The following is a 25,587-nucleotide window of genomic DNA, read 5'->3' as shown; positions in this document are numbered from 1 at the left end:
GGAAACGGAAAAATGTTATTGGTCACTGTATGATTGTATTAAGCTGATGTGTTATGGGCTCATGACATTTCTGTATGTACAGCAATTTGTGAACGTGTCCAATAAAAAATTTTGTTACAAAAAAAAAAATGTGCCATAAACCCTCCTGCATATATACTGCAAAAATCACCCCACTTAAACAAAGATATACACACACACACACACACACACACACACACACACACACACACACACTTATTATGGAGACACACCGTCAGTATCAAAAGGTGTCTGTCAAAGTTCCTATCAATTCAAGTTGATACATTTGTCTCAAGTTCATCCCATTCGCCTCACAATCTATACCTTACCAAAAATCTCAATGATCCCCGGCGTTGCCCCATTATTTCAGAGTGTGGGTCATTATGCCAACCTCTAACAATCGAGTAGACAGCACTCACTCAAATTAAAGAAATGCACGTGCAGGGTGCTGACGGAACCAGGACCCAAATTCCCCCCCAACTTATAGTCACAATTTAAAGTTCCAGCACTCACTGACTAAGAAAATATGATACTATAGGTATGCCACAATCATAAGCGATTTAATGTAAACACAAGATAATAACGCTCCAGTGAAGGGAGAGAAGAAATTAAAAAAAAAAAAAGAGTCATGGTCGTGTAACCTGAAGGTTTGATTCACCTTGCTTATTAATCCTTCTCTGGTGTACTTAGTACTTGGGCTTGCTGTTTTTCAGCTTTCTATTTGCTTTGTGTTGCTCTTTGAGTGCTGTTTTGGTTATTGGGGTGTCAGGGTAAAGGGAAGTACCTTATGGTCTTTTAAGACCTGAGGGAACGGGCCTGAGGAAGGGGTGTCCCCCGAAACGTTGCCCCCGATTACCTTCCCCCCTTTGTTTGTACTGTCCCCACTCTCTCATCCGTTTGTTGTCCCGCTCCCTATCCCTTATTTTTCACCCCAATCACCACTGGATTATCTGTGTTAGTGCATTTGCGCCACATCACTCCAAATACTATCTTGTGTTTACATTAAATCACGTAGGATTGTGGCATACCCATCTTATACTATATTAGTGAAAGCACTGTATGTTTGCCTGCCTGCCTGCATGCATGCCTGCCTGCCTGCCTGGATGTCCGGTGTCCCTAGGGGAAATCTCATTGGTCCCTTGGCCCGCCCCCGCACACCTCTCATTGGCCTGAGGCGGAGTGACGGGCCAAAGGACACACAGGGACACACACACACACAGGGACACACACACACAGGGACACACACACACAGGGACACACACAGGGACACACACACACGGACACACACACACGGACACACACACACGGACACACACACACACGGGGCTCACAGTGTTAGCAGCACCCGCGCGCACCTCCTCCTCTCCCCGTGTCTCCCGCGCTTTCACCCCGACCCTCCCCTCCCCCGGCGCCGCTACAGTCAGCGGGACACACACACTATTATTAGCCCTTCAGCGCCCCCCCCCCACCCAGTGTCAGCGGCCGTGCGAGACCCCCCCTCTATATCTCCCACCTCTCCCCCCCCCCCACACACACATATACATGCCCCCCCCCTCCCCGGCGGGGGAACAGCCAGTGGCCAGGCAGGCTGCCTCGCGGCGCCGAGTGCCCAAGATGGCGGCGCCCGGGACACAGCGGGGGAGCGGCCACAACACACTGCCTCCCGCCTCAGATCCACGTGGGACCTGCCGGATGGGTGAGTGAGCGGCCTTCACCTCCCTTCCACCCCTCTTCACCTCCCCTCCACCCCCCCTCCCCTCCAGTGTCAGTGTCTCCCCGATACCCCCCCCCCCCCCGGCGCCGCTACAGTCAGCGGGGGAGCGAGCGGCCGGGACACAGCGGGAGAGCGGCCACAACACGCTGCCTCCCGCCTCAGATCCACGTGGGACCTGCCGGATGGGTGAGTGAGCGGCCTTCACCTCCCTTCCACCACCCTTCACCTCCCCTCCCCTCCAGTGTCAGTGTCTCCCCGATACCCCCCCCCCCCCCCGGCGCCGCTACAGTCAGCGGGGGAGCGAGCGGCCGGGACACAGCGGGAGAGCGGCCACAACACGCTGCCTCCCGCCTCAGATCCACGTGGGACCTGCCGGACGGGTGAGTGAGCGGCCTTCACCTCCCCTCACCCCCCATCACCTCCCCTCACCCCCTTTCACCTCCCCTCACTCCACTTCTCCCTTCCACCCCCCTTCACCTCCCCATTTACCCAACCCCCCTTCACCACCTCCCTTCCACCCCCCCCCCTTCACCTCCCTTCTACCACTCCCCCTTCACCTCCCCTCCACCCCCCCTCCACCCCCCCTTCCCACCGCCTCCCCCCCGCCTCCCCCCCCTTCCCACCGCCTCCCCTCCACCTTCCCACCGCCTCCCCTCCACCTTCCCTCCCTTCCCACCGCCTCCCCCCCCTTCCCACCGCCTCCCCCCCCCCTTCCCACTGCCTCCCAACCCCCCTTCCCACCGCCTCCCAACCCCCCTTCCCACCGCCTCCCCCCCCCCCTTCCCACCGCCTCCCCCCCCCCCTTCCCACCGCCTCCCCACCCCCTTCCCACCGCCTCCCCCCCCCCTTCCCACCGCCCCCCCCATCCCACCGCCTCCCCCCCCCCCTTCCCACCGCCCCCCCATCCCACCGCCTCCCCCCCCCTTCCCACCGCCTCCCAACCCCCCTTCCCACCGCCTCCCCCCACCCCTTCCCACCGCCTCCCCCCCCCCCTTCCCACCGCCTCCCCCCCCCCTTCCCACCGCCTCCCCACCCCCTTCCCACCCCCTCCCCCCTTCCCACCGCCTCCCCCCCCCCTTCCCACCGCCTCCCCCCACCCCTTCCCACCGCCTCCCCCCCCCCTTCCCCCCCCCTCCCCCCTTCCCACCGCCTCCCCCCCCCCTTCCCACCGCCTCCCCCCCCCCTTCCCACCGCCTCCCCCCCCCCTTCCCACCGCCTCCCCCCACCCCTTCCCACCGCCTCCCCCCTTCCCACCGCCTCCCCCCCCTTCACACCGCCCCCCCCTTCACACCGCCTCCCACCCCCCCTTCCCCCCTTCCCACCGCCTCCCTCCCCCTTCCCACCGCCTCCCTCCCCCCCTTCCCACCGCCTCCCTCCCCCCCTTCCCACCACCTCCCCCCCCTTCCCACCGCCTCCCACCCCCCTTCCCACCGCCTCCCACCCCCGCCATCCCACCGCCTCCCACCCCCCGCCTTCCCACCTCCTCCCACCGCCTCCCACCCCCCGCCTCCCCCTTCCCACCTCCCCCCCTTCCCACCTCCCCCCCTTCCCACCACCTCCCCCCCCCTTCCCACCACCTCCCCCCCCTTTCCACCACCTCCACCCTCCCCCCCTTCCCACCACCTCCCCCCTCCCCCTCCTCCCCCTTCCCACCACCTTCCCCTTCCCACCACCTACCCCCTCCTCCCCCTTCCCACCACCTTCCCCCTTCTCTCCCTTTCCACCACCTTCCCCCTCCTCCTCCTTCCCACCACCTCCCCCCTTCCCACCACCTCCCCCCTTCTCCCCCTTTCCACCACCTCCCCCCTCCTCCCCCTTCCCACCACTTCTCCCCTCCCCCCCCGCTCTCCTTCCCCCCCCCGCTCCCCTTCCCCCCCCCCCCGCTACCCTTCCCCCGCTCCGCTCCCCTTCACCCCCCCGCTCCCCTTCCCCCCCCCCCCGCTACCCTTCCCCCGCTCCGCTCCCCTTCACCCCCCCCCTCCGCTCCCCTTTCCACCCCCCCTCCGCTCCTCTTCCCCCCCCCTCCGCTCCTCTTCCCCCCCCTCCACCCCTCTTCCCCCCCCTCCACCTCTTTTTCCCCTTTCCCCTCCCACCCCCTCCCACACTTCCACCCCCTCCTCTAACCCTTCCCCCCTCCTCTAACCCTTCCCCCCCCTCCTCTAACCCTTCCCCCCCCCTCCTCTAACCCTTCCCCCCCCCTCCTCTAACCCTTCCCCCCCCCTCCTCTAACCCTTCCCCCCCCTCCTCTAACCCTTCCCCCCCCCTCCTCTAACCCTTCCCCCCCCTCCTCTAACCCTTCCCCCCCCTCCTCTAACCCTTCCCCCCCCTCCTCTAACCCTTCCCCCCCCTCCTCTAACCCTTCCCCCCCCTCCTCTAACCCTTCCCCCCCCTCCTCCACCCCTTGCCCCCCTCCTCCACCCCTTGCCCCCCTCCTCCACCCCCTCCTCCACCCCTTGCCCCCCTCCTCCACCCCCTCCTCCCCTTCCCGCCGCCCTTCGCCTTCATGCCCGCCTTACCGCCTCCCCACCCCCGCCTCTGCCTTTCACCCGCCCTTACTCCGGCCGCCTCTGCCTTTCACCCACCGCCTCACAGCCGCTGCACGCACTCAACAGACACCCGCCACACTCGACACATACCTGCCGCCACACACACCTGCTGCCTCCCGCCCCTACGCACCGACATCACTGACCCACCGCCTCACACCCTAGCAGGACCCCCCACTCACAGACAGCACTCACAACCCACGCGCCAGCCGCCGCCTCACACCCTTGCAGGACCCCCACTCACAGACAGCACTCACAACCCACGCGCCACCCGCCGCCTCACACCCTAGCAGGACACACGACTCAGATTTTTACATCACTTATGGCACCAAAATATACATTGTACTGTGGTGTGGTTACAATAAACCATTTTTATACAACATCGTATTACATTTTCTTCCATCTTTCTTTTCAATATTATTATCCAACCTTTACAACAAACAGTCACCTATTGTTCCACGATTTATAAATAATACTACCTATTACGCATTTACATCCCGGGCAACGCCGGGTCTCTCAGCTAGTAGTATTATATTTTGTCAGTGAGTGCGGGAACTTTAGATTATGATTATGCCAACCTCTGTCTCAGTATCTAGACACTGCGTTTCATCCACTAATATTACAAGCAAATAGCTACGTGAAGGATACAGCAGCTTTTCTGAATAAAATCTAATATCTCCAACATAGGATCCAACACTTGAGTGGTTACTATGGACGTACAGTGTCTAAATAGTCATAAATAGTCTAAATAGTCATTCCTCATTCAGGAGGTATTGAAGATTGCTACAATCTGTAGATTATAATTTAATTCAAACATTGAATTGGAGGGTCTATTCCAACAGGTAATTTCAAATTCGAAAGGACTTTATTTGCAGTTGACTGGCACAGCAATGGGCTCAAATGTGACCCGTGCCTTTGCCAATCTTTAGATGGGTCATTATGAAAAACAATACGTTTTGAATAATCAACTTCAATCATTTAATTTCCCACCATTACAGATCCAGAGAATTTATTTCATCCTTGGGCAGGTACAGATATTGAACTTACAGTTCTTCAACTCTTTGAATGACCTTCAGAATACCATACGCTTCACCATTAATTATAATGATACTAGTATCAACTACCTCAGTGTCTTATATCGAGAAATTTGATTCTCATTTAGAGACAAATCTATACACCAATCCCACAGACCCCAATACTTTATACTTCCAATTTCCATTCAGTGCCCTTGAAAAAAGGGACGTCCCTCAAATTGTGACAGCTAATGGGAATAGTCATTCCACCTGAAGCAGAAAAATCACAAATTAACACTATGGTTGAGAAATTCATTACTAGTAGGAAGCGGGGGAAGCCCCACTTCCCCCCCCCCCCCCCAAAAAAAAACAATAAATGTGCATGAATGTTGGACGGGCACTGAATCTCAACAGGAGCGCATTGATAACTAAAAGAGAAAGATCTTAATAGTATTGCCATTCATATCAAAGTATTCAAATATTGATAATACATTTGTTTTAATTAAAAAAAAACCTTTATGAAACGCTGGACAATTCTAGAGCCCGACACCAAACTATCGCCACTAACACAACAAAGCACTCTTTGGTTAAAAGAGAAAAACATTGTAGTTAACCAATGCGGGGCTGGGGGTGATGGCCGGAAGGGCATACAGGTTCTGGGGAAGTGGCCTAGGCTCAAGATTTTATAGGGGTCCTCATCATATAACACGGGGACAGGAGGGGTACATGGAAGCATACTCAGGGATCAGAATGGTGGGTGAGATAAGGAACCTAAGTGCTCGACTAGGGGAGGTAGAGACCATGGAACACGGTCAGAGTAAATACCTAGACAGATATCACAGGAGGAGTATGTCTGAGTGAAGGTTTAGCATTTGAGGCTAAAATGCGAGCCGAGAAGCTACCTATTATAGGTTCAGAGGTACGGACAATCTGGATTATCCTTGATGACTTCTCGTTTATAACCCTTCACACTGCCTATGTGGATGAGGAGCCTTACATTAATACTTTGGTTTGAGTTACGGTTGTTCAGCAAATGTTCATATGTGAAGTTGGTTTATTTGAAACATGATGCACTGGATGCAAGGTTGGGTATAGGGCGGGAGCTGCCCTGCCTGGGCTACTTCCATGTTCCAACCCTTTGGTGCTGGGGGTAGGATTACCTCTAACACCAACAAAGTCCCTTGGGATGCCGGATTCTCTCATGGTCCGGTACCCTGGGCCCTACTATTTGAGGGCCAGGGAAGGAATTGTTTCCCAAGAGCTGATGAGTCTAGGCCGCATATGGCCATATTGGACTATGGCAGATTGTTCATGTTTTTCCATCCTTTCCGTATGTTGGGTCCTTTCTCCCCCCCCCCCACCCTCCCAGTTTGTCTTGAAGGTCAGCATGCATCGCATAAGGCTGTAGCGCTCGGGGGATTCCTGTGCGGTCCTAAAACAGAGGCAAAAGAGGTAAGTAGCCTTGCACCCAAATCCACATCAGTAACATTTATCTTGCACAATGTGAAAGGCCTAAATAATCCGTGCAAGCGACATCTAGCATTCTGAAACTACAAGAAAATGAAAGCCGATGTCATCCTCCTAGAGGAGACTCATTTCAGCACATCAAATTACCAAAAGTACTTTGATAAACAATACAGACAATAGTATTATCCTCTGCCCCTGTTACAAAGCGGGGAGTAGCGATTCTGCTTCACAATAGATTTCCCCTGGTAATAGAACAAGTCGAGATAGAAGATACATAAATATTAGTAGGCAAACTGCAGGGTCAATCTAACGATAGCCACGATTTACACTCCTTGTGAGCACGACAGTTTTTCGCCTCTTTCTTCACCACTCTAGCCAGGGTGGCTAAGGGATATACAATTCTAGCAGAAGATTGTAATCTAGTGAAAGCCCTTTTGGTCGGGGTCAAACTGTCCAACTCTGGGTCTAAGAGAGGTAATATTGCTAAATTCACACGCGGTCTGTGAGATAACTGTAAGATATATGGAGGGAACACCACCCTAAGGAAAGAGGCTTCACCTTTTACTCCCATCCCCATGATTGCTATTGCAGAATTGATAACTTCTTTGTTTTTAGCAGACTGGTCCCAAAGGTCTCCGGTACACAGATCCATGATATTTCATGGTCAGACCACGCACCAATTGAACCAAGGTGCTCTCAAATTAATCTAGACAGACCGGGAGCAAAATGGAAGCTAAATGAGTCAATTATCAAAATCCGAGGTGATAGACAATGTATAGACCAATTCTTTCTAATTAATAAAGGTAGCGTAGAATCCCACCTAACACTCTGGGAGGCTCAAATCTCCACACAGGAGAACTAAGAGAAAGGACATCCTGAAAAGTTAAAAGATGCGAGAATGGAGTTAAATTTATTACTTGCCTCCCAGGCTGAGAACTCTCTCAATTGGTCAAAGAGGAAGTTTTATGAAAAAGCAAACAGGCCAGATACCATGCTAGCAAATAAAAATCAGGAACAAGCTAATTATAATATAAGTACTATCCGTAGATAAATCGGGGGGATTTGACCTCTAACCCTAAACTAATTGAATTCTTTTACAAACAATATGAGTTGTATAATGGAGAGAAGGTCGTACATGGGGCAAAAACAAAGGAGACCTTGAAGGAATTCTTGGGGGACTCAGGCTTACCTATGTTGAGTAAGGAGGTGAGGGAGCAATTACAAAGTGACTTCACTATTGAAGAGGTGTTGGGGGTTATTAAAAATATGAAGCCCTCCAAAGCTCCAGGTCCTGATGGATTTTCTAATCTTTATTCCCCTCTGACACCTTCAAGAGTGGTACTAGACAGGGGTGTCCACTTTCGCCCTATGCATGGAACCACTAGCATCCCAAATTAGAAAGAGCCCAGATATTTGGGGTATTCTAATTAAAAGGATCAAATCGCATAAACTAGCTTTATATGCAGATGTTGCACTGGTATTGTCAAAGCCTTTTACCTCCCTACCCAATCTATTTAATCTGCTAGGTAAATTCATTAGAATATCTGGCTTCAAAATAAACCAAGCCAAATCAGAAGCCCTAAACGTGAATCTGCCCAAAGATCTAGAAAAACTGATCTCTATAAACTAACTGGCAAACAGTAGCCATTAAGTATTTAGGCATCTACATCACTAGTAACTATAAGACTCTGTACAAAGTGAACTACCTCAGTTTCTTACAAAAGTTGATAGGAGATATAGGGCGGTGATCCTCATAGTATTTCCTGGTTTGGAAGGGTGTGCTGTATTAAGATTAATCTGCTCCCCTGACTTCTCTATTTGTTCCAAACGCTACCAGTACCCGTTGTTCTGAAGGATATTTGCTTGGTGCAGAAGTTAATATCTAAACTTATATGGAAAGATAAGACCCAGAGAGTTAAAAGTAATATTCTAAGGAGACAAATTCTAGTGGGAGGGCTGGCGGCACCTTGCCTGTTGTACTATAGGGCAGCCCAATTATGTAAAATATCACAATGGCACACAAACCCCTCTCAAAAACGATGGGTAGATTTGGAAAGTGAGAGAAATACAATTTTTGAAAGACCTTCTGGTTCAAGGTGATCTTACTGACATATGTCCCATTCTTTCCTCAAAGCCGCTGAGTCCATTAAAGAAAGGATGCTTTTGATGTAAGGGGTGTATGACTTGTTACAACGGACTAAATCAAGCGCACTCAAACTCAATTTAAACATCCCACGCAGGCAGATCCATCACAATTAAACAGGTAGCGTGCCAAGCCACTTCTGTTCTATAACTCATATTTTGCCCGTGTGAGTTGGTTTACGAAGGGGGGGGAAAAAAACAACAACAAAAAAACGACATTTAAGGAGAGCATGAATGATTATCAGTCTAGTATTTTATTGGTTTAAAACCAAAGACATAACATAAAACACAGACAAAGCTCAGTGCACATCCAGAAAAATTTATATACGGTAGAGTGCCTAAATATACATGTATAAATAACTAATAAATAAAATGGCATTTTAGTTTAACATTTTGGCCAAATTGTTGTAAGCCCTTGAGCCAACTGCACGGCAGACCACGTTTCAAGGGTCCCTACACTAATATAAATTCTTAATAACCTGTGGATGTGCACTGAGCTTTGTCTGTGTTTTATGTTATGTCTTTGGTTTTAAATACATATTGCCATGCTCAGTAGCACTCCTCTGAAACTTATATGCTTATAAATATGTTGTGGGTATTTTGGGGGTTCAATATGAGCTTGTAGGTGTTCTGTATGTTTTAGTATTTGATTGGCTCTAACAAAAAGGAGAAACCAGTTGTGAAGCATTTTCTCACCAAAGGACACCAATTGGCCAGTTTACGCTACATGATCAACCACGTGGATGTTCCAACAAAGGGGAGACAAACGCTTTCTCCTACAATGGGGAGCAATATGGATGTTTGATTTGGATACAGTAGTACCACGTGGCCTTAATGATGAACTAAGATTTTCAACTTCTCTAAGAGTATGGTCAATGGTCAGGGCATGATATATTACACACAATACTTACCTGAATAACCGTAAATACGTTATTAGTTGAAGTGATGTCCACTCTTCATTTCCAACTATGAACTTTCTTCACCAGCGCTATTCCTTTGTTATAAATTTTGTAGCACTACTAATTAGGCTTTTAAGTCATCACCTACACTGATTGCATAACCAATATAAATTGATCTTTATTAGTATGCCATAGCACTGTGTTAATTTTTTTGATTTAGATGTACTGTACCACCAGTCCTGTCCGTATCATCACCCACTTCTTGTGTCACAAGGTGCTTGTATTCACAAGGTGCTGGTATTCACAAGGTGCTGGTATTCACAAGGTGCTGGTATTCACAAGGTGCTGGTATTCACAAGGTGCTGGTATTCACAAACTAATAGTTTATGCAAATCGAGATACGGTCCAAATATGTTGTACATGAAAGCGTGTTAAAGGGTTGCTGTAGATATTAACGCATGCTCGTCCTGTACATACTTGCTATCTTTAGTTCTGTTCGGGGCAGGTTTTTATCTGTCACGTGCTCAAAAGGTACTGTCAGCATTGGATGATCTTATTACTCTAGTTGATTCTCAATTGCAGTCCTCAAGCCACCCTCCCTTCCCCCAACAGGGCAGGATTTCAGGATATTCCAGCTTCAGCACAGGTGGCTCCTCAGAGGCTCAGTTGGGATATCCTAAAAACCTGACCTGTGGGGTGGGCTATTTTGGAATACATGACCCTTGAAATATACGAGGCATGGTTTTGTCTCCTAGTGGTCTAGTGCCCTGTTGACATTGGAGAGATTGAAATGCAAACATTAAACTAGCCCTAAAGATAGGATGCCTACTATATTTGGCATATCTCACTAGTATATTTTTCTATATTTACTTAAAATTTGCTCCAATTATTTTTCTAATATTGTGCTTGGTATCTATTAAAACATGATGTACTACTATGAGTATTATTACTCCTGTAAATGTATATTGGTGTGCGATATAGTTAGCCTATTCTGATAACAAAAGCAGCAATAGCTGCACGTCCCCTTTTTTTCTTATTTGTATATGTAACAAATGTGTGAATGTATAATTCTACATTCTTACCTAAGATGGCAACAGTTTGGTGCTCCGTTATAAATATGTAAAAATCCTTATTATGTTACCAACACAAAGGCTGCTTCAGTCAGTGTAAATCAGCAGCTACAAGCTATCCTTATATTATGAAGGTAACAATCTATTGTTACAGTTTACAGCACAAAACTGCTTGGAACATTGGCAACAACTTGTCACAATCAGGAAAGTGTTGCAAAGATCTTGCACTGCTTGGGAAATGGGCTAAAGCCTGCTATACAAATCAAAGGATGCTTTAAAAAAAAAAAAAAAAAACAAGAGGATTCTCATTAAAATGGCATTAAGTTGATTAAAAAAAACAAATGCATTAAGTACTACTTAATCCTACAGAACCTGATTTATTTTAAAGAATATCAAAAGACTTCACGTTTTGCTACTTTAAGTTATATTAAGACATACAAGTAGTGCTCTTTCATGAATGAGACAGCAAGAGTCTATACCTCCAAACAAATGGTTATTCAAGAGGTTTTCAGTGTATTGTACCAAGTAATCCATTACAATGAATATACTTGCCCAAGGCTTATTCATGTTTTATTTACAACTACAATGTATGATCTCCTTTAATGCAGCAGCTAGGTGATGGCCCCAGTGTTACCTGCGGAGCTTGCATAGTTGAAAGCCAGGTTGTGCTGTCATGTGGGGGAGCGATGGGGTGCGCAGGGCATTGACAAGGCGTATCTGCCCTTCCATTGGCTGCGCAACGACAATGTGATTACGTCGCAGCACGTTAAGACAACATTGTCTTCCCTGCCAGCCTACGCGTCATCGCACTCACACACGGCCACTGTGGTGTGTGGCGCGCATGCCGTAGCAGCCACTGGGGACCTAGCCTTAGAAACAAGTTTGGAACAAGTTCTGGTTGTATTAAGTGTGCAGTTAAAACTAGAAGGAAAGGAAGTGCTGTGTATACTAGCAGGTGTGGCTGAATTTGGGGAGTGTGCAGTGGGTTAATTTATGTTCAAAGTGTGTGGTAATCAAAATCCTGTAGTAGAGAAAAGGAAATAAAAATGTCTCCCCTGCCTGAGCCATTAGTGGGTGTGATTGGCTGATTGCTAACCTAGCAAACCTGGTGGGTGTCCCCATTTCAACTGAGGTAGCTCACGAATCCTGAGCTTGTGTGTCCTGATCTGCGTGACTGGTTGATTTCAAGTGCTGGTTGTATTAAGTGTGCAGTTAAAACTCGAAGCCGTTTGGACAAGGAAGGGGTTAAACAAGGTATAGTATATTGAAGTACAAGCATACCCCGGTTTAAGGACACTCACTTTAAGTACACTCCCGAGTAAGGACATATCGCCCAGTAGGCAAACGGCAGCCCGCGCATGCGCCTGTCAGCACGTCCTGAATAGCAATACCGGCTCCCTACCTGTACCGAAGCTGTGCGCAAGCGGGGAGACTATAGAGCCTGTTACAAATGCGTTATTTACATCAGTTATGCACGTATATGACGATTGCAGTACAGTGCATGCATCGATAAGTGGAAAAAAAGTAGTGCTTCACTTTAAGTACATTTTCGCTTTACATACATGCTCCGGTCCCATTGTGTACGTTAATGCGGGGTATGCCTGTACAGTTTATTGTTAGTACTTATAAACTTCATAGTTGCTACAATGAGCAGGATTGAAAATGCCACTCAATGCACATGTTTGTGCACTTGGAGCAGCTGTTTACGTAGCACAAACCTTTGTACTGATACCGTTAGGCCTCTTTTCCCAATGTCAGGGGCAGCGCTTCTAACCGCTGTTAAAATGAATCCATTTTAATCCTTTCCGGTGTCGAAAGGCCAGCAGCAACCCCTGTTTCAAGACAGCATTGTCGTTTGTGGAAAATCGATTGCGTAGTCGCAGGTGGTGCAGTAGTGGCGAGAATGGAAGTACAGGGGCTCTGCACCTGTACCCATCAGGGACCGTTGCCTGCCCCTAGAAAACGAGCAAACACGGCAGGACGTTCCCTGTAAGTTCAGGCTCCTCAACTGACAAAGTGCTGCCCACAAAGGGTCTGAAAGAGCCTCAGACTAGGGATGGGCAACTACAGACCCCAAGGGCCATCGACAGGTCAGGTTTTAAGATATCCCTGCTTCAGCACAGATGGCTCAGTCATTATGAAGCAGGGATATCCTGAAAACCTAACCTGTTGGTGGCCCTTGAGGACTGGAGTTGCCCACCCCTAATTTCATGAAAGAGAGAGAAGAAAGAGAGAGAGAAAGAAAGAGAGAAAGAGAGAGAAATTACAGATATTATACGTCAAGGTTTTACAAGCATTATATAAATATTTGAATTAATCTTAGAATTATATTCTGATACGGCCCCTCTGGGAAACTGGTTGGAGATCGTTGCCGTACGTCATAAGGACCCCCGGCGTTCCGTCCCTCACAGAAGTAGCGGACGCCATTTGTCCCGTTTACATGAAATAACGGACGAAATAAGGAGCTTTAAACAACGCATGTGTTATCTCCCTAACCATGGCTTTCAATAGTGCTACTGCTCAGTAACGCGTTGGCGTTAACAGGAGCGGTAACGTTTGCTACACCTGCACGGGGAACGTGATAAGAGCAGATAGAGGGTGAAGTCATTCAGAGCACACACCCCTTAATGTCAGTGCATGAAGATATATTCCACCTGTATGATCTCATGATGCTGGGTCACATTATATTGAGTGAAAGACTAGGGAGGGGTTATCTGCAGCACTTGTAATATAGGGGAGTATAACTTACCGGGATACTATTGAATTACTTTAAAGAGTGTAGCAGCATTGGTTAAAGTGTGCTGGGACCCCAGAGTACCATGACTATTATTTACAACCCCACAATGCTGCAACTTTTTTTATTATTAATAAACAGCAGGGTACTGTTTTTTTTTTTATTATTAAGGATTTATACACTTATGGTCCCACTTTAAATAAAAATGCATTTATTTTAAGAAGCATCTTTCTGCTGCAAACACTGTGCCCAATGTTAAAAAATAAAAAAAAATAAGACACATTTAGTCATAACACAGTGGCACTACTCAAAACTGTTGCAATGATATAGATCTATTTTTTTTATTGATTGTATTTTTTCCCAGAAAGAGCAAGACATTTTGTAGCTACCTTTTAAATGAAAAAAAAAAAAAACGTATATGCCTTTCTCGTGCATGAGCTTTGGAGACTCATTTAACAGAAGGAGATGCAAATCTTCGGGCTGAATGCCAATTAAATACAGCACTAATGCCAGAATAGGGAGTATAAAAGAGTATGTTATATTTCACAACCTAGATTGTGAGGAAAGCGGTTCTGCATATCAGTGTGCGCCATCAAAGCACAATCCCTCCATGTTACAACAACCTCTTCATCCAATAAGGGCTCGTCCAGGGTGGTGCTGAGCGGGCGCGCGCACGCTCACGGTAGACACTTTGCGACAATGCACATGTCCTGTGTGAGCGGGTGGGCCTGCTCGGTGCTCAGCCAAGCAAATTTGAATTTGCCGCTCGCAAGCACGTCACGCGAGTGGTTCACCAGCTCCGTGACGTAGAGGCCGCGCCCCCCAGATGCACGCGCACCTAGCCGGCCAGGAAAAGCACGGCCGAGAAGGGCGCAGCGCGCCTCTACCCACCCTGGACGAGGTCTGCGTCCCCGCTGGCGCTGAGCATGCTGTGCGCTCGCCGCTTTTACCTCTTGTACTATAATGTAGACATCCCCGCTCACGCTCTCCCAAGCTTGGCGCTTGAGACAAAATGTTTTCTTTGAAGCGCACTCAGCATGCCCCCAATGTACCCGCCCCCCCCCCCCCCCCCCGGCTCCTGAAATAGACAGGACACCCGGCGCTCATGCTTAGATAGTTGGTGACGTCACCGCTCAAGCATGAGCGCGGTCAGCTCCAGCGGGTCTGTGTATGACCTATCTTTGGTTAATATGAAGCCAACATATTCCACAGTGCAGTACAATGTGAGAGGACAATACATAAAATACATGGAGGTAATGAGCGCCCTGCTGAGAAGCTGTGAACAAATTATCAAGGGCTAGACTCGAGGTTACCAGGTACAGGGTGGGGGGACAGACACCTTTGGTGCTGCAACCCACACAACTCCGCTCAGGGCTTTTATTAGGGCAGGTGGAAATGTCACAGGGCGCAGGGAGACCCCCTCTCTTTGGCGGGTTAATATGGCACGCTGAACCTTCCACTCTTTAGGGGTTTTAATAGGGCACGGGGGATCCCTTCTTTGGGGGAGTTTAATAGGGCAGACAAAACCATTACTGGGATAGTCTCTGTAGGGGCTCCCTCCCTGTACTTGGGACCCATTCCAGTGTGGAGTCCCCTCTCTTTAAAAACTTAATACATCAATAATGTGAGCTCAATGGGCTTCTTGTTGGGCGGCCATTCTGTATTTAGGGCCAACATGAGGGTGCGCCGCCTCCGACACCTGTCACTCGGGTCCCTCAGCCCTCACACCCGCAACGTCAGTGATTCTCACCTCGGTCCAGCGGCGCTCGGCTCTTTATTAAATGTCTTCCGCCGGTTTCAGCCCCGGGTGTCTTCAATATGGTGCCCTGTCCGCGCCGAGCCCGTGCACTAGTAATATGGCGCACACCCAGTCCCGGAGACTTTGGGTTACTAGGGGCACTAGGAAGCTCGTAGCTCCACCTACTTTCCCCGCGAATTGGCCCGACTGCCTCGCCCTGCTCCGCCCCTTCCCGGACGTGCTTTGGCCAGGTGACGTCACGACTGGAAATGGGCGCGGGGCTTTCGCTGCAGGAGAGTGAGAGGGATCACGTGACGCGGCTGATGCTTTTAATTGGAAACGATGAAATGACAAGTAGCCGAGTGACGTTGAATGTGATCATGTGGCTCCGCGACACGTGACTACCAATGTTTATGAGGGGAACTGAGACCCAATACCAATTATTATTATTATTATTATTATTATTATTATTATTATTATTATGTATTATATATTATATATTATATATTATGGAAGAACAAATGACAGACAGGCGCACTAAGGGGTATCCCTTAGTGCGCCTGTCTGTCATTTGTTCTTTCTGTCTGTGAGCCCCCCTCGTGGGAGCTCACTCCTATAGGGGACGTGTGGAACCCCCTCCCCCCAGACTGAAGGCTGCAAGAGGGATTCCCTACAGTACCAACGTTAGCGCGGAGCAACATACTCTATGTATTATGTATTATGTTAACGAGGGGATATGGGACCCAATGTGAACAAATAATCACTATCATTTATTAAGTTTATAAAAAATAGGGCACGAGACCATATAACTATTACTAAGTCAATTAGTCAAATACAGCTCAATTACACTGTTAATTAACCCCTTGTGTGAGAGGAGCCACCAATGCACTGTGCCCTGGTACTCAATGGGCTAAGTGTAAATATGACCCAATGACAATGAATATGTTGCTAAAGAGACGTGTAAATAGGGTGACCAGATTTTCAAAATGAAAAACCGGGACACTTAAAAAAATGATTTATAAAACAATGTACATCACGTCACGCCCCCCGTTGCCATGACAACGACACACTAACATCAAGCGGTGACATGTTGCCATGACAATGTGGCATCACGTGATGCCTCGTCACCATAATGCATCCCGTTGTCATGTCAACTTGGAAGTCGCTGGAAGTCATTTCAATTTGATTTTTCCAGTGACCACAGCATGACGTCAGCGTCGCCGGCAGTATAAGCGTGGCCTTAGGCTGCGGTTATAGTGCCGACGTCGCTGCAAAACAAATGTATTGCCGCCGTTGCGTGCGCTTATAGTAAGCGTGACGCTGGCGGCGCAAATTTCTGAAACCGGTCAAATTTGATTTTTCAGAGGTTGTCGCCACATGTGACAGCCTCTGAACCAATCAAGGACCTGGTCCCCCGCGACGTCGCCGGAAAGCGAATTACAACTTTCGCTAGCGGCGACGGGTGACGTCATCCGTCGCGCGCACTATAAGCGCGGCCTAAGGTTAATTTCACACCTCACGAGCCCCCTCTATTTCCCACCCTCTACCCATGAATTTCTCTCTCCCCTCTGTCTCACTCGCTCTCCCCCCCTCCCGCCTCGCATGTATTTATCTCCCCTGTCTTTCTCCCTCTTTTGCTCACTCACTCCCCCTCTCTCCTCTCACTCGCCCCTACCTTCCATCAATTACCCCCCCCACCCCCACCCTTGCAGCTCCCATCTCTCCTACCTCAGGCGGGTTCGGCGGAGGCGGCGCTCACTAGCAGCAGGCACAGGAAGTGCCGCGAGCGGTTGTGAGCGGGCTCTGGGTGGGGAAAGCAAGCCGGGGTGCTGGGGGGAGAGCGAGCCGAGGACCGGGTGCCGGAGGGAGGGTGGAGGGAGTACTGGGATGAAGGAGGGATGGAGTGCCAGAGTGCCGGGGGGGAGGGAGAGCCGGAGACTAGTGCCGGGGTGCCGGAGGGAGGGAGGGAGAGCCGGAGTGCCGGTGGGAGGGAGAGCCGGAGACTAGTGCCGGAGGGAGTGCCGGGGGGAGGGAGAGCCGGAGACTGGTGCCGGGGTGCCGAGAGAGAGCCGGAGTGACGGGGGGAGGGAGAGCTGGAGACAAGTGTCGAGGGAGGGAGTGACGGGGGGAGGGAGAGCTGGAGACTAGTGCCGGAGGGAGGGAGTGCCGGGGGGAGGGAGAGCCGGAGACTAGTGCCGGGGTGCCGAGAGAGAGCCGGAGTGACGGGGGGAGGGAGAGCTGGAGACTAGTGTCGAGGGAGGGAAAGCGAGAGTCGGAGACTAGTGCGGGAGGGAGGGCCGGGGTGCCGAGGGAGGGCCGGGGGAGGGAAAGCAGGGGAGAGGAAAAGCTCTGCCCCTCGACATTCCCCTACTTTTATCTAATCCCCTGATGGCCGGCATTCTAAAGCCCCGGCCCCGGCATCCTCCACCAAACCCCTGTGGCCCGGCATGTTCAACTAAGAAGCCCAACCCCTTGCATTGGGGCTGCTGCATCCTCCTCTTCACCGCCGCGACTCGCGCACCGCCGCCCCCATGCACCGCCGCAGACACTAAACTAAAAAACGGGGTAAGGGAGAAAATCCGGGACATTTCCGGGACGAACCGGCAACAGGGACAGGACCAAAACAAACGGGACTGTCCCGGCAAAACCGGGACAACTGGTCACCCTACGTGTAAATAAATGTAAATGAAGCAAATGTATGTTACGGGAAATATATTTTGAATGAGGGAAAATTGACCCATTGACATGACTTTAATTAACGCGGGACTTGTTATTGACAATATCTAATAAATATGCAAAGTAATGATGTATTATATTAACATTAAGCAAATGACCCAATGCTAATTAACATGTCCAATTAACAAGTGCAATTAGCAACAATACATCTCTATTCACAGTGAATAAATGGCATATAATATGTTCATTAGGTAAATGTACCTGACACATATCTTATTAATAATAAATGAGTGACGTGATGTAATTTTGACAGGAATTGGGTCTAAGAAATGATGGGAGAAACCCTTCATAAATTGCGAAAAATATTCAGCAAAATCTCATGGGATTTGCTGACGTCTGAACATTCAGCCAAAAACCCTACTAACAAGGGACACCGTAAAATAGGTCCACTTCACGGCGTTTGCCATAGTGCGATACAGGTGCTTACACGCAGGCAACTACATTCTATGAAAGCCCAGTAACACATACCATTTATTATACGCAAAATATAAAGTAATCAATAAACTCCTTGTATATCCGCATCTATTTGTTTATATTAATGTATACCAATAGAAGTCGTGATAACTTCACTATAATATGCAGATCATTTATCAAATCAGTAATCAGTCTTCAATCTGCTGTAAGATGGAGATTCCGAACTTGAACAAATAGGAGACACTCAGTAGAGCGCGTATCAGCTCTCACATACAGGCAGAAATAGGTGTAGTACGTACACATGGATTTACTAGGTACAGGACGTAAAAATAGGTACAGTACCTGCTAAGTAGGCATAGTTAGAGGGTATGGCTCCAGTGTTTACCTGAATAGATCTAACCTGTCTGATCATTTTCAACCTTTTTATCGCTGCCCAAGGCGAAAAATCAACCCTATTTTTTCCAAGGAATAATATTTTGAGTTTTTTTTTTTTAATATGGCACATTGGAACCTCTCCACCTAAGGCCTCGTTCAGGGTGCCGGCTTCGGAGGGGTGGCGTGCTTACGTGCACGCGGATGTCCGAAGAATGTATTTAAATATGTAATATAGTGGGTGCGCTTGCTCCGCCGTGCGGCACTTATAATTGGCTGTGGATAGCCAGCCGTCCTATACTAGGGCCGTGCGCACTGCAGTGAGCGTGGAGCCGGCCGATCGGGGGGGAAGATAGTGAAAGGAATGTTTTCGCGCCGCTACCGCTGCTCAGAGTGAGGCTGTAATGTATGTCTCTGTGTGTGTGTGTGTATATGTGTGTGTGTGTGTGTGTATATGTGTGTATGTTTGTATCAATAAATTATTCTCACAACATGTCTATTTATTTATTCACACGCATTAATTATTTATTCACACACAGAGAGACAGCTACCCAGTGACACACACACACACAGAGACAGCTACCCAGCGACACACACACAGTGAAGCTTCCAAGCCTTTTGCTCACTGCAGCACGGACCGTACACACAAAAAGTGTGCGTCACGTGCACGAGCGTTCGCACAGGCGCGCGCACCAACTATAAAACGGCCTTAGTGTGCTTTCTAGTCCACAGACCATTAATTCCTCAAAGAGAAGCCAGCAGCAGCTGCTAACTAATGAATCAGCCTGATTGCTCATGGAGTTTTGAACGAAGAAGTGTTTTAAAAGACTGAAAGCTGCCATGCAAGACAGAAACTGTATTTCCCAGACAAGGGGGGAGATAGAAGTGCTCCCCAGCTGCGGAAGCTGGTTAAAGAGGACCTACAGAGGAGAGTTTCTCTGGGCTCAGGTGGGGCCGAGTTCCCCTAAGAAGAAAGGACGCAAGACTGTGCTGAAGCAGGGACGTCTTCTCCATAAGGACTAAGATAAGCAAAACCCTTACAATTGTATGCAGAGACTGTGTTACATTGTTGTCACGATGACACCAACTTTTATCAACACATTTATATTTGTGGGTACTTGATTGAACAGAACAAGTTGCAAAATAAATTGTGATTTATTTCCTTAATAGACAAACACACGACATCTGCAGAATACACTTAAAACAACACTCACTGGGATAAGAGAACGAAATTAATTGTCCTTGGAACGAAAGAAATTGTCCTTTGCTTGCCAGTGCAAGAAATGCAGCCTTGGTTTTAAAAGTCCTGTGGTTATGTGGTTATTAACCCCTTCACTCCTGGACTGGTTGCTGCTGTACTGGCACAAAGTCTTGCATCTTTACATCATGGATTAAAATTCAGGAATCACACTGGGAAATACTAGGGAGGCCACAGTTATAAACTGGCTAAAGCTATCTTTAACATGTGGATCCAATACCCTCGTGGGAACAAAAAAACCCACGAATAGCCAAGTGACCCACAGTTCATAAGACCGGTCAAAAGGGCTGTCCGGTGGGCAGGGCGTATTGGTCAGGTTGACGCCCATGCCACTTAGCATACCTGGGCTACACCCATTTCTTGGGGCCACTAAGTCTGATCTCTGACTTAGAGGTGTCACTAGCCTGACATCTGCTGTGCATCAGTATGCCAGTATTGTATACATTATGGGCCTATGGGTCTTGTCATAATTGACACTCTTTTAGACAGGGGGACTCTAAATCTGTGGGAGCCTTTTGAGGCTCCATCATAAAAATAATTACAACCCTTTCAGGCTTGGTCATAAAAATACCGAAGCTCATTCACACATATCACAGCTGGATGTCCAAGTAATTCCTGCTTAGACTTACAAAAAAAATACCTCCTGCCTTACATTTAAGATCTTCTATCATGTGTTGGTTAGAGGGTATGGCAAGCAATGCATCTTGTCTTTTACCCTCGCAGACAGGGAATGGCCTGCACATGGGGAATAAAAATGGCGGGGACGGGGCAACAACAGTAATGCATGGCAAATCAGGTATTTACCCTTTCCTCCCCGTCACACCTCCCCCACTCAAGACGCAGGGACTGCCCTGACCACCCCGTCCGGTGGCTGGGCTGACCTGCCAGCTCTTGAAGTTAGTAAGTCCTGAGGGCTGTCCTGGCGGGAAAGGCCATCAGCATTACCATGCTCACTTCCCTTCTTGTGCTGGATGGTGAAGTTCCACTCCTGTAAGGCAAGACTCCAGCGCAAAAGTTAAGCATTTTCCCCCAACACCTTCTGTAACCAACTCAAAGGATTGTGGTCAGTTATTACTGTGAAATGTCTGCCATACAAATAAGGCTGTAACTTCTTTAGACCCCACACTATAGCCAGACACTCCTTCTCAATGGTGGCATATGCCACCTCTCTCGGCAGCAGTTTGCGGCTTAGATATATTACCGGCTGCTCATCGCTCTCCTCCCCCACTTGGCTGAGACAGCTCCAATGCCAAAGTCTGAGGCATCAGTCTGCACCAGGAACTTTTTTGTATAGTCTGGAGCAGCAAGTATAGGAGCGCTGGCTAGTGCAGTCTTTAATGCCTGAAACGAGACCTCACAGGCAGGAGACCAGACTACCAGCACAGACTGTCGCTTCTGGGTCAAGCCAGTCAGGGGTTTAGCAATGGCAGTATACTGAGGGACAAACTTTCTGTAGTAGCCTGCGGTGCCTATGAAAGCCATGACTTGCTTCTTGGTTTTGGGAATGGGCCACTGCACTATATCTTCTACTTTAGCGGGTTCTGGCTTAAAATGGCCGCCACCCACTCTGCCCTAGGTACAATACCTCTGCCATCCCTACTAAGCACTTGGTGGGTTTCAACGTGAGTCCCGCTTCCCTAATCCTGGCTAGCACCGCAGCTACATGCACTAAGTGTGAGTCCCCCAAATTACTAAAGACAGCAATGTCGTCCAGGTATGCCCTTGTAAACCCTTGCATACCCTCCAGCAAGCGATTGACCAGGCGTTGAAAGGTAGCCGGTGCATTTTTCATCCCGAATGGCATCACTAGAAATTCATAGAGGCCACTTGGGGTAATAAATGCAGACTGTTCTCTAGCCTGCTGGGTCAAAGGGATCTGCCAGTACCCTTTACTGAGATCCATAGTCGTCAGATACCTTGCCCGAGCGAGTTCATCTAACAACTCATCAATGTGGGGCATGGGGTAGGCATCTGACACCGTGCCCGCATTGAGCTGCCGGTAGTCCACACAGAACCGGGTGGTTCCGTCCTTCTTAGGCACCAGGACTACCGGACAAGCCCAAGGGCTCTGGGACGGTACAATTACCCCTAGGGCCAGCATCTATTCTACCTCCCTCTCTATACTGCCCTTCACCTCTGCTGACACTCTATAAGCGTGCTTATGCAAAGGTCTCAGATCCCCTGTCAGCACTGGGTGTTCTGCAATGCGTGTCTTCCCTGGCTTGTCTGAAAACAGAGCCCTATACTTCTCTAGCATAGCCTTGGCATCTGCTCTCTGCCTGACACTCAGCTGAGCCCCTATCTCCCCCTGCTCTATGGTACCTCCCAGCCTAGCCTCCCCCAGGAGATCAGGCAGAGCATTGCCCGCCGGATCCCCCATTGGTGGGCTGCAAATGGCCAGCACCGACGGCACACTCTGTGCTATGTACTCCTTCAGCATGTTGATGTGATAAGTCTTATTTCTCCCTGTCTCAGCATCTACCTGTACAACATAGTTGCACTCGTTCATCTTTCGCAGTACCGGATATGGTCCCGACCAGGCAGCCATTAATTTGTTCTCCCGAATGGGCTTGAGAACAAGTACCTGCTGTCCTGGGATGAACTCTCTGCTACGGGCATTCTGAGCAGCCCTAAGGTTGTCCTGTGCCAACCCCATGAGCATCTCTAACCGGTCTCTGAGATCTATCACATACTGAAGCACAGAAGCATCAGTAGTGGTAGTCTCCCCTTCCCATCCCTCATGGAATAGGTCCAGAGGTCCACGTACCTTGCGACCATATAGCAGCTCAAAGGGAGAGAAGCCTGTGGATTCATGCGGCACCTGTCGGTATGCAAACAGCAAATGCTGCAGGTGAATCTCCCAGTCTTTTCCCTCTGCCTCTATAAATGTTCACAGCATCTGCTTCAGGGTACCATTGAACCTCTCACATAATCCGTTGGTTTGGGGGTGGTAAGGGGTAGTGCGCTGGTGCTTCACACCGCACGCCTCCCAGAGACACTGGAGGAATTCACTCATGAACTGCGACCCCTGATCAGTTAGGATCTCACTAGGAAAACCTACCCTAGAAAAAATGGCTAACAGAGCTTTAGCTACTGCCCTAACATCAATACTGGCAAGCGCTACCGCCTCAGGGTACGGGGTGGCAAAATCCACCACCGTGAGAATGTAGCGCTTTCCTGACCAACTGGGAACCATGAGGGGTCCCACGAGGTCCATAGCTACCCGCTGAAAGGGTTCCCCTATTACCGGTAACGGGTTCAGGGGTGCCTTCACACGGTCACCCGCCTTACCTACTCACTGGCAGGCATCACAGGATCGGCAGAACTCTGCCGCCTCACTGGATGCCCCCGGCCAGTAGTAACGCTGCAACAGCCGGGCTCGCATCCTTGCGACCCCCTGATGCCCCGCTAGTGGAATGGAGTGGGCTACCCGCAACAACTGCTGCCTATATTCCCGGGGTACCACTAGCTGTCTCTTCCCCGTCCATACCTCATCTAACCCGGTGGTCCCTTGCTCTCTGTATAGGAGCCCGCGGTGCCACAAGAAGTAATCAGACCCCTTGCTTGGCTTAGACTCGGACGCCCGCAGTCTCATGCCCTCCAAGCTGGGATCAGATCGCACCGCATCCCTAAACTGGGCACCTAACTCTGGCCACCCCCCGGTCACATCTGAGTCAGGGGGACAGGGAACAGTAAGTCAGTGTCAGAAAGCGACTGAGTCTGGCTTACCTGTCTGGTCTCTGCAGAGACTACTGGAACTGTAGGTCCCAAATGCAGGGGGACAGGGGCTGGTTTTGCTGCGATCCTTGCTGACTGGCTCCTGGTGATCGCTGCCACAGGTGCCAGCTCAGTGGTAAAAACACAGGTAACGTGTCATAGGTCGTTACCCAGCAAGAACTCAGCATCTAACCCAGGCAAAACCCCCACCTCCCTCATGCCACGTCCGGGACCCCAGTCCAAAAAGACCCGGGCAACCTGGAGTGACCGCGGTCCTCCGTCTGGCATGGTCACTTGCATCCCGGTGCCCGGGAACATATCCTCTGGCCGCACCATATAAGGGCGAACCAGAGTCACAGTGGCACCGGAGTCTAGCAAGCCGTCCGCCTGCCGGTCTCCGATGGTCACCTTCCATAGATGCTTCTGCCGGACATCATTGGGCTGCATCCTGACTGGAGCAACCTGATGTCCCCCGCTCTCAGCTGCTGGTCCTGAGGTGGCAAGTGCAGTCTCTCCGCTGGGCATCCCTCTGTGGGCTGGTTCCACGGCTGTACTTGGCTCCTCTGTGTGTGCCAGTCGCACACGGGCGACCGGCCTCGCAGCTGGTGAGCGTTGCCCCTGATGGGGTCCCTTGGACCGGTCCCGGTCCGGACAGTTTGGCCTGAGATGCCCGACCTTGTTGAAAGTGTAACACCGCCTCTCATGCTTGAACTCTGCAGCCTTGGGTGCGCTGTTTGCTGCCGCAGGCTGGTGTGTCCACGGAGGGGTAGTCTTAGTGCCCTGGGCCGCACAGCCCGCTCCTTTGGGTGCTACAGGGTCCTTCATTGCAACTCGGCTGGCCACATACTCATTTGCCATTCTCGCTGCATCCTCATAGATCTGAGGTTTATGGTCATAGACCCATCCTTTCACATCTGTGGGAAGCTGATGCAGCAGCTGCTCTTGAAAGAATAAGTCCAACAGGGTATGGATTGTTGTAACCCCATTCCCCTCCACCCACTGAGTCCCGTGCAAAGCCATCCTACTGGCATAGGTGCTGTATGACTCTCCGGGGAGTACTGCCCCCATCCGGAACTTGCCCCTGTAAGATTCTGGGGTCAGGGCATACTGGGTTAGGAGCTTGCTTTTCACATGACCGTAGTCATCGGCATCCACGCGTGGAATACCCATCACAGTCCGTTTGGCTTTGCCAGATAACAGTGGTCACAGTCTGACCACCCAGTCCCTTCTTGGAATTCGGAACCGGGAACTGTGCGTCTCGAAGTCATTCAGGAATGCATCGAGGTCATCTGTGCCATCCACGAACTTGCTGAAGCTGTGATTATCCGCCCGGGAAAGACCTTGTTCCACGTTTGCAAGGTAGGAGTTGTGGGTTCTTCCGAGCACTGCTGTCAGGAGCTGTACCCGCTCCGCAGTGCTAATACCCGTTCCCCATGTAGCCAGAAGTGCAGTGAGCCCAGGGACGGCACTCTCGGCAGCCGCAGCTGCTACCTCGTCCGCAACCCCTGGCGCCAAGCCACCCACGACCGGGGGGTCACTAGCACTCTCCTCATGTCCTTGCAGCCCCGGAGTTGGAGGGACCTCCTGCACTCCGGGCTGAATAGCGTCAGCCAACACAGCAGCTACGGGGACTTGCCCCTCTGGTAGGACCCTGCGGTCCTCATGATGCTCCAAATCCTCCTCCAGTTGTGCCTTCGACCGCCCATCTGTCGGTAAGCCATACCCCGCACATCTCTCCACGACTTTCTCTCT

General features: G+C 50.0%; 1 protein-coding gene across 1 annotated transcript in view; it reads right to left on the bottom strand.

The window, feature by feature from the left end:
* Positions 1-15,577, bottom strand: part of LOC142503144 (complement decay-accelerating factor-like) — a 41,537-nt gene extending 25,960 nt beyond the window's left edge. The window contains exon 1 of the mRNA XM_075615206.1: positions 15,351-15,577. The gene's annotated coding sequence lies outside the window, so the exon portion shown is untranslated. The remainder of the gene's footprint in view (positions 1-15,350) is intronic.
* Positions 15,578-25,587: the final 10,010 nt, after the last annotated feature.

The sequence above is a fragment of the Ascaphus truei genome, chromosome 9 (assembly GCF_040206685.1).
Source record: "Ascaphus truei isolate aAscTru1 chromosome 9, aAscTru1.hap1, whole genome shotgun sequence".
NCBI classification, from domain to species: domain Eukaryota; kingdom Metazoa; phylum Chordata; class Amphibia; order Anura; family Ascaphidae; genus Ascaphus; species Ascaphus truei.
Note: the sequence above shows the minus strand (reverse complement) of the source record. Positions and strands in the feature narration are given on the sequence as shown.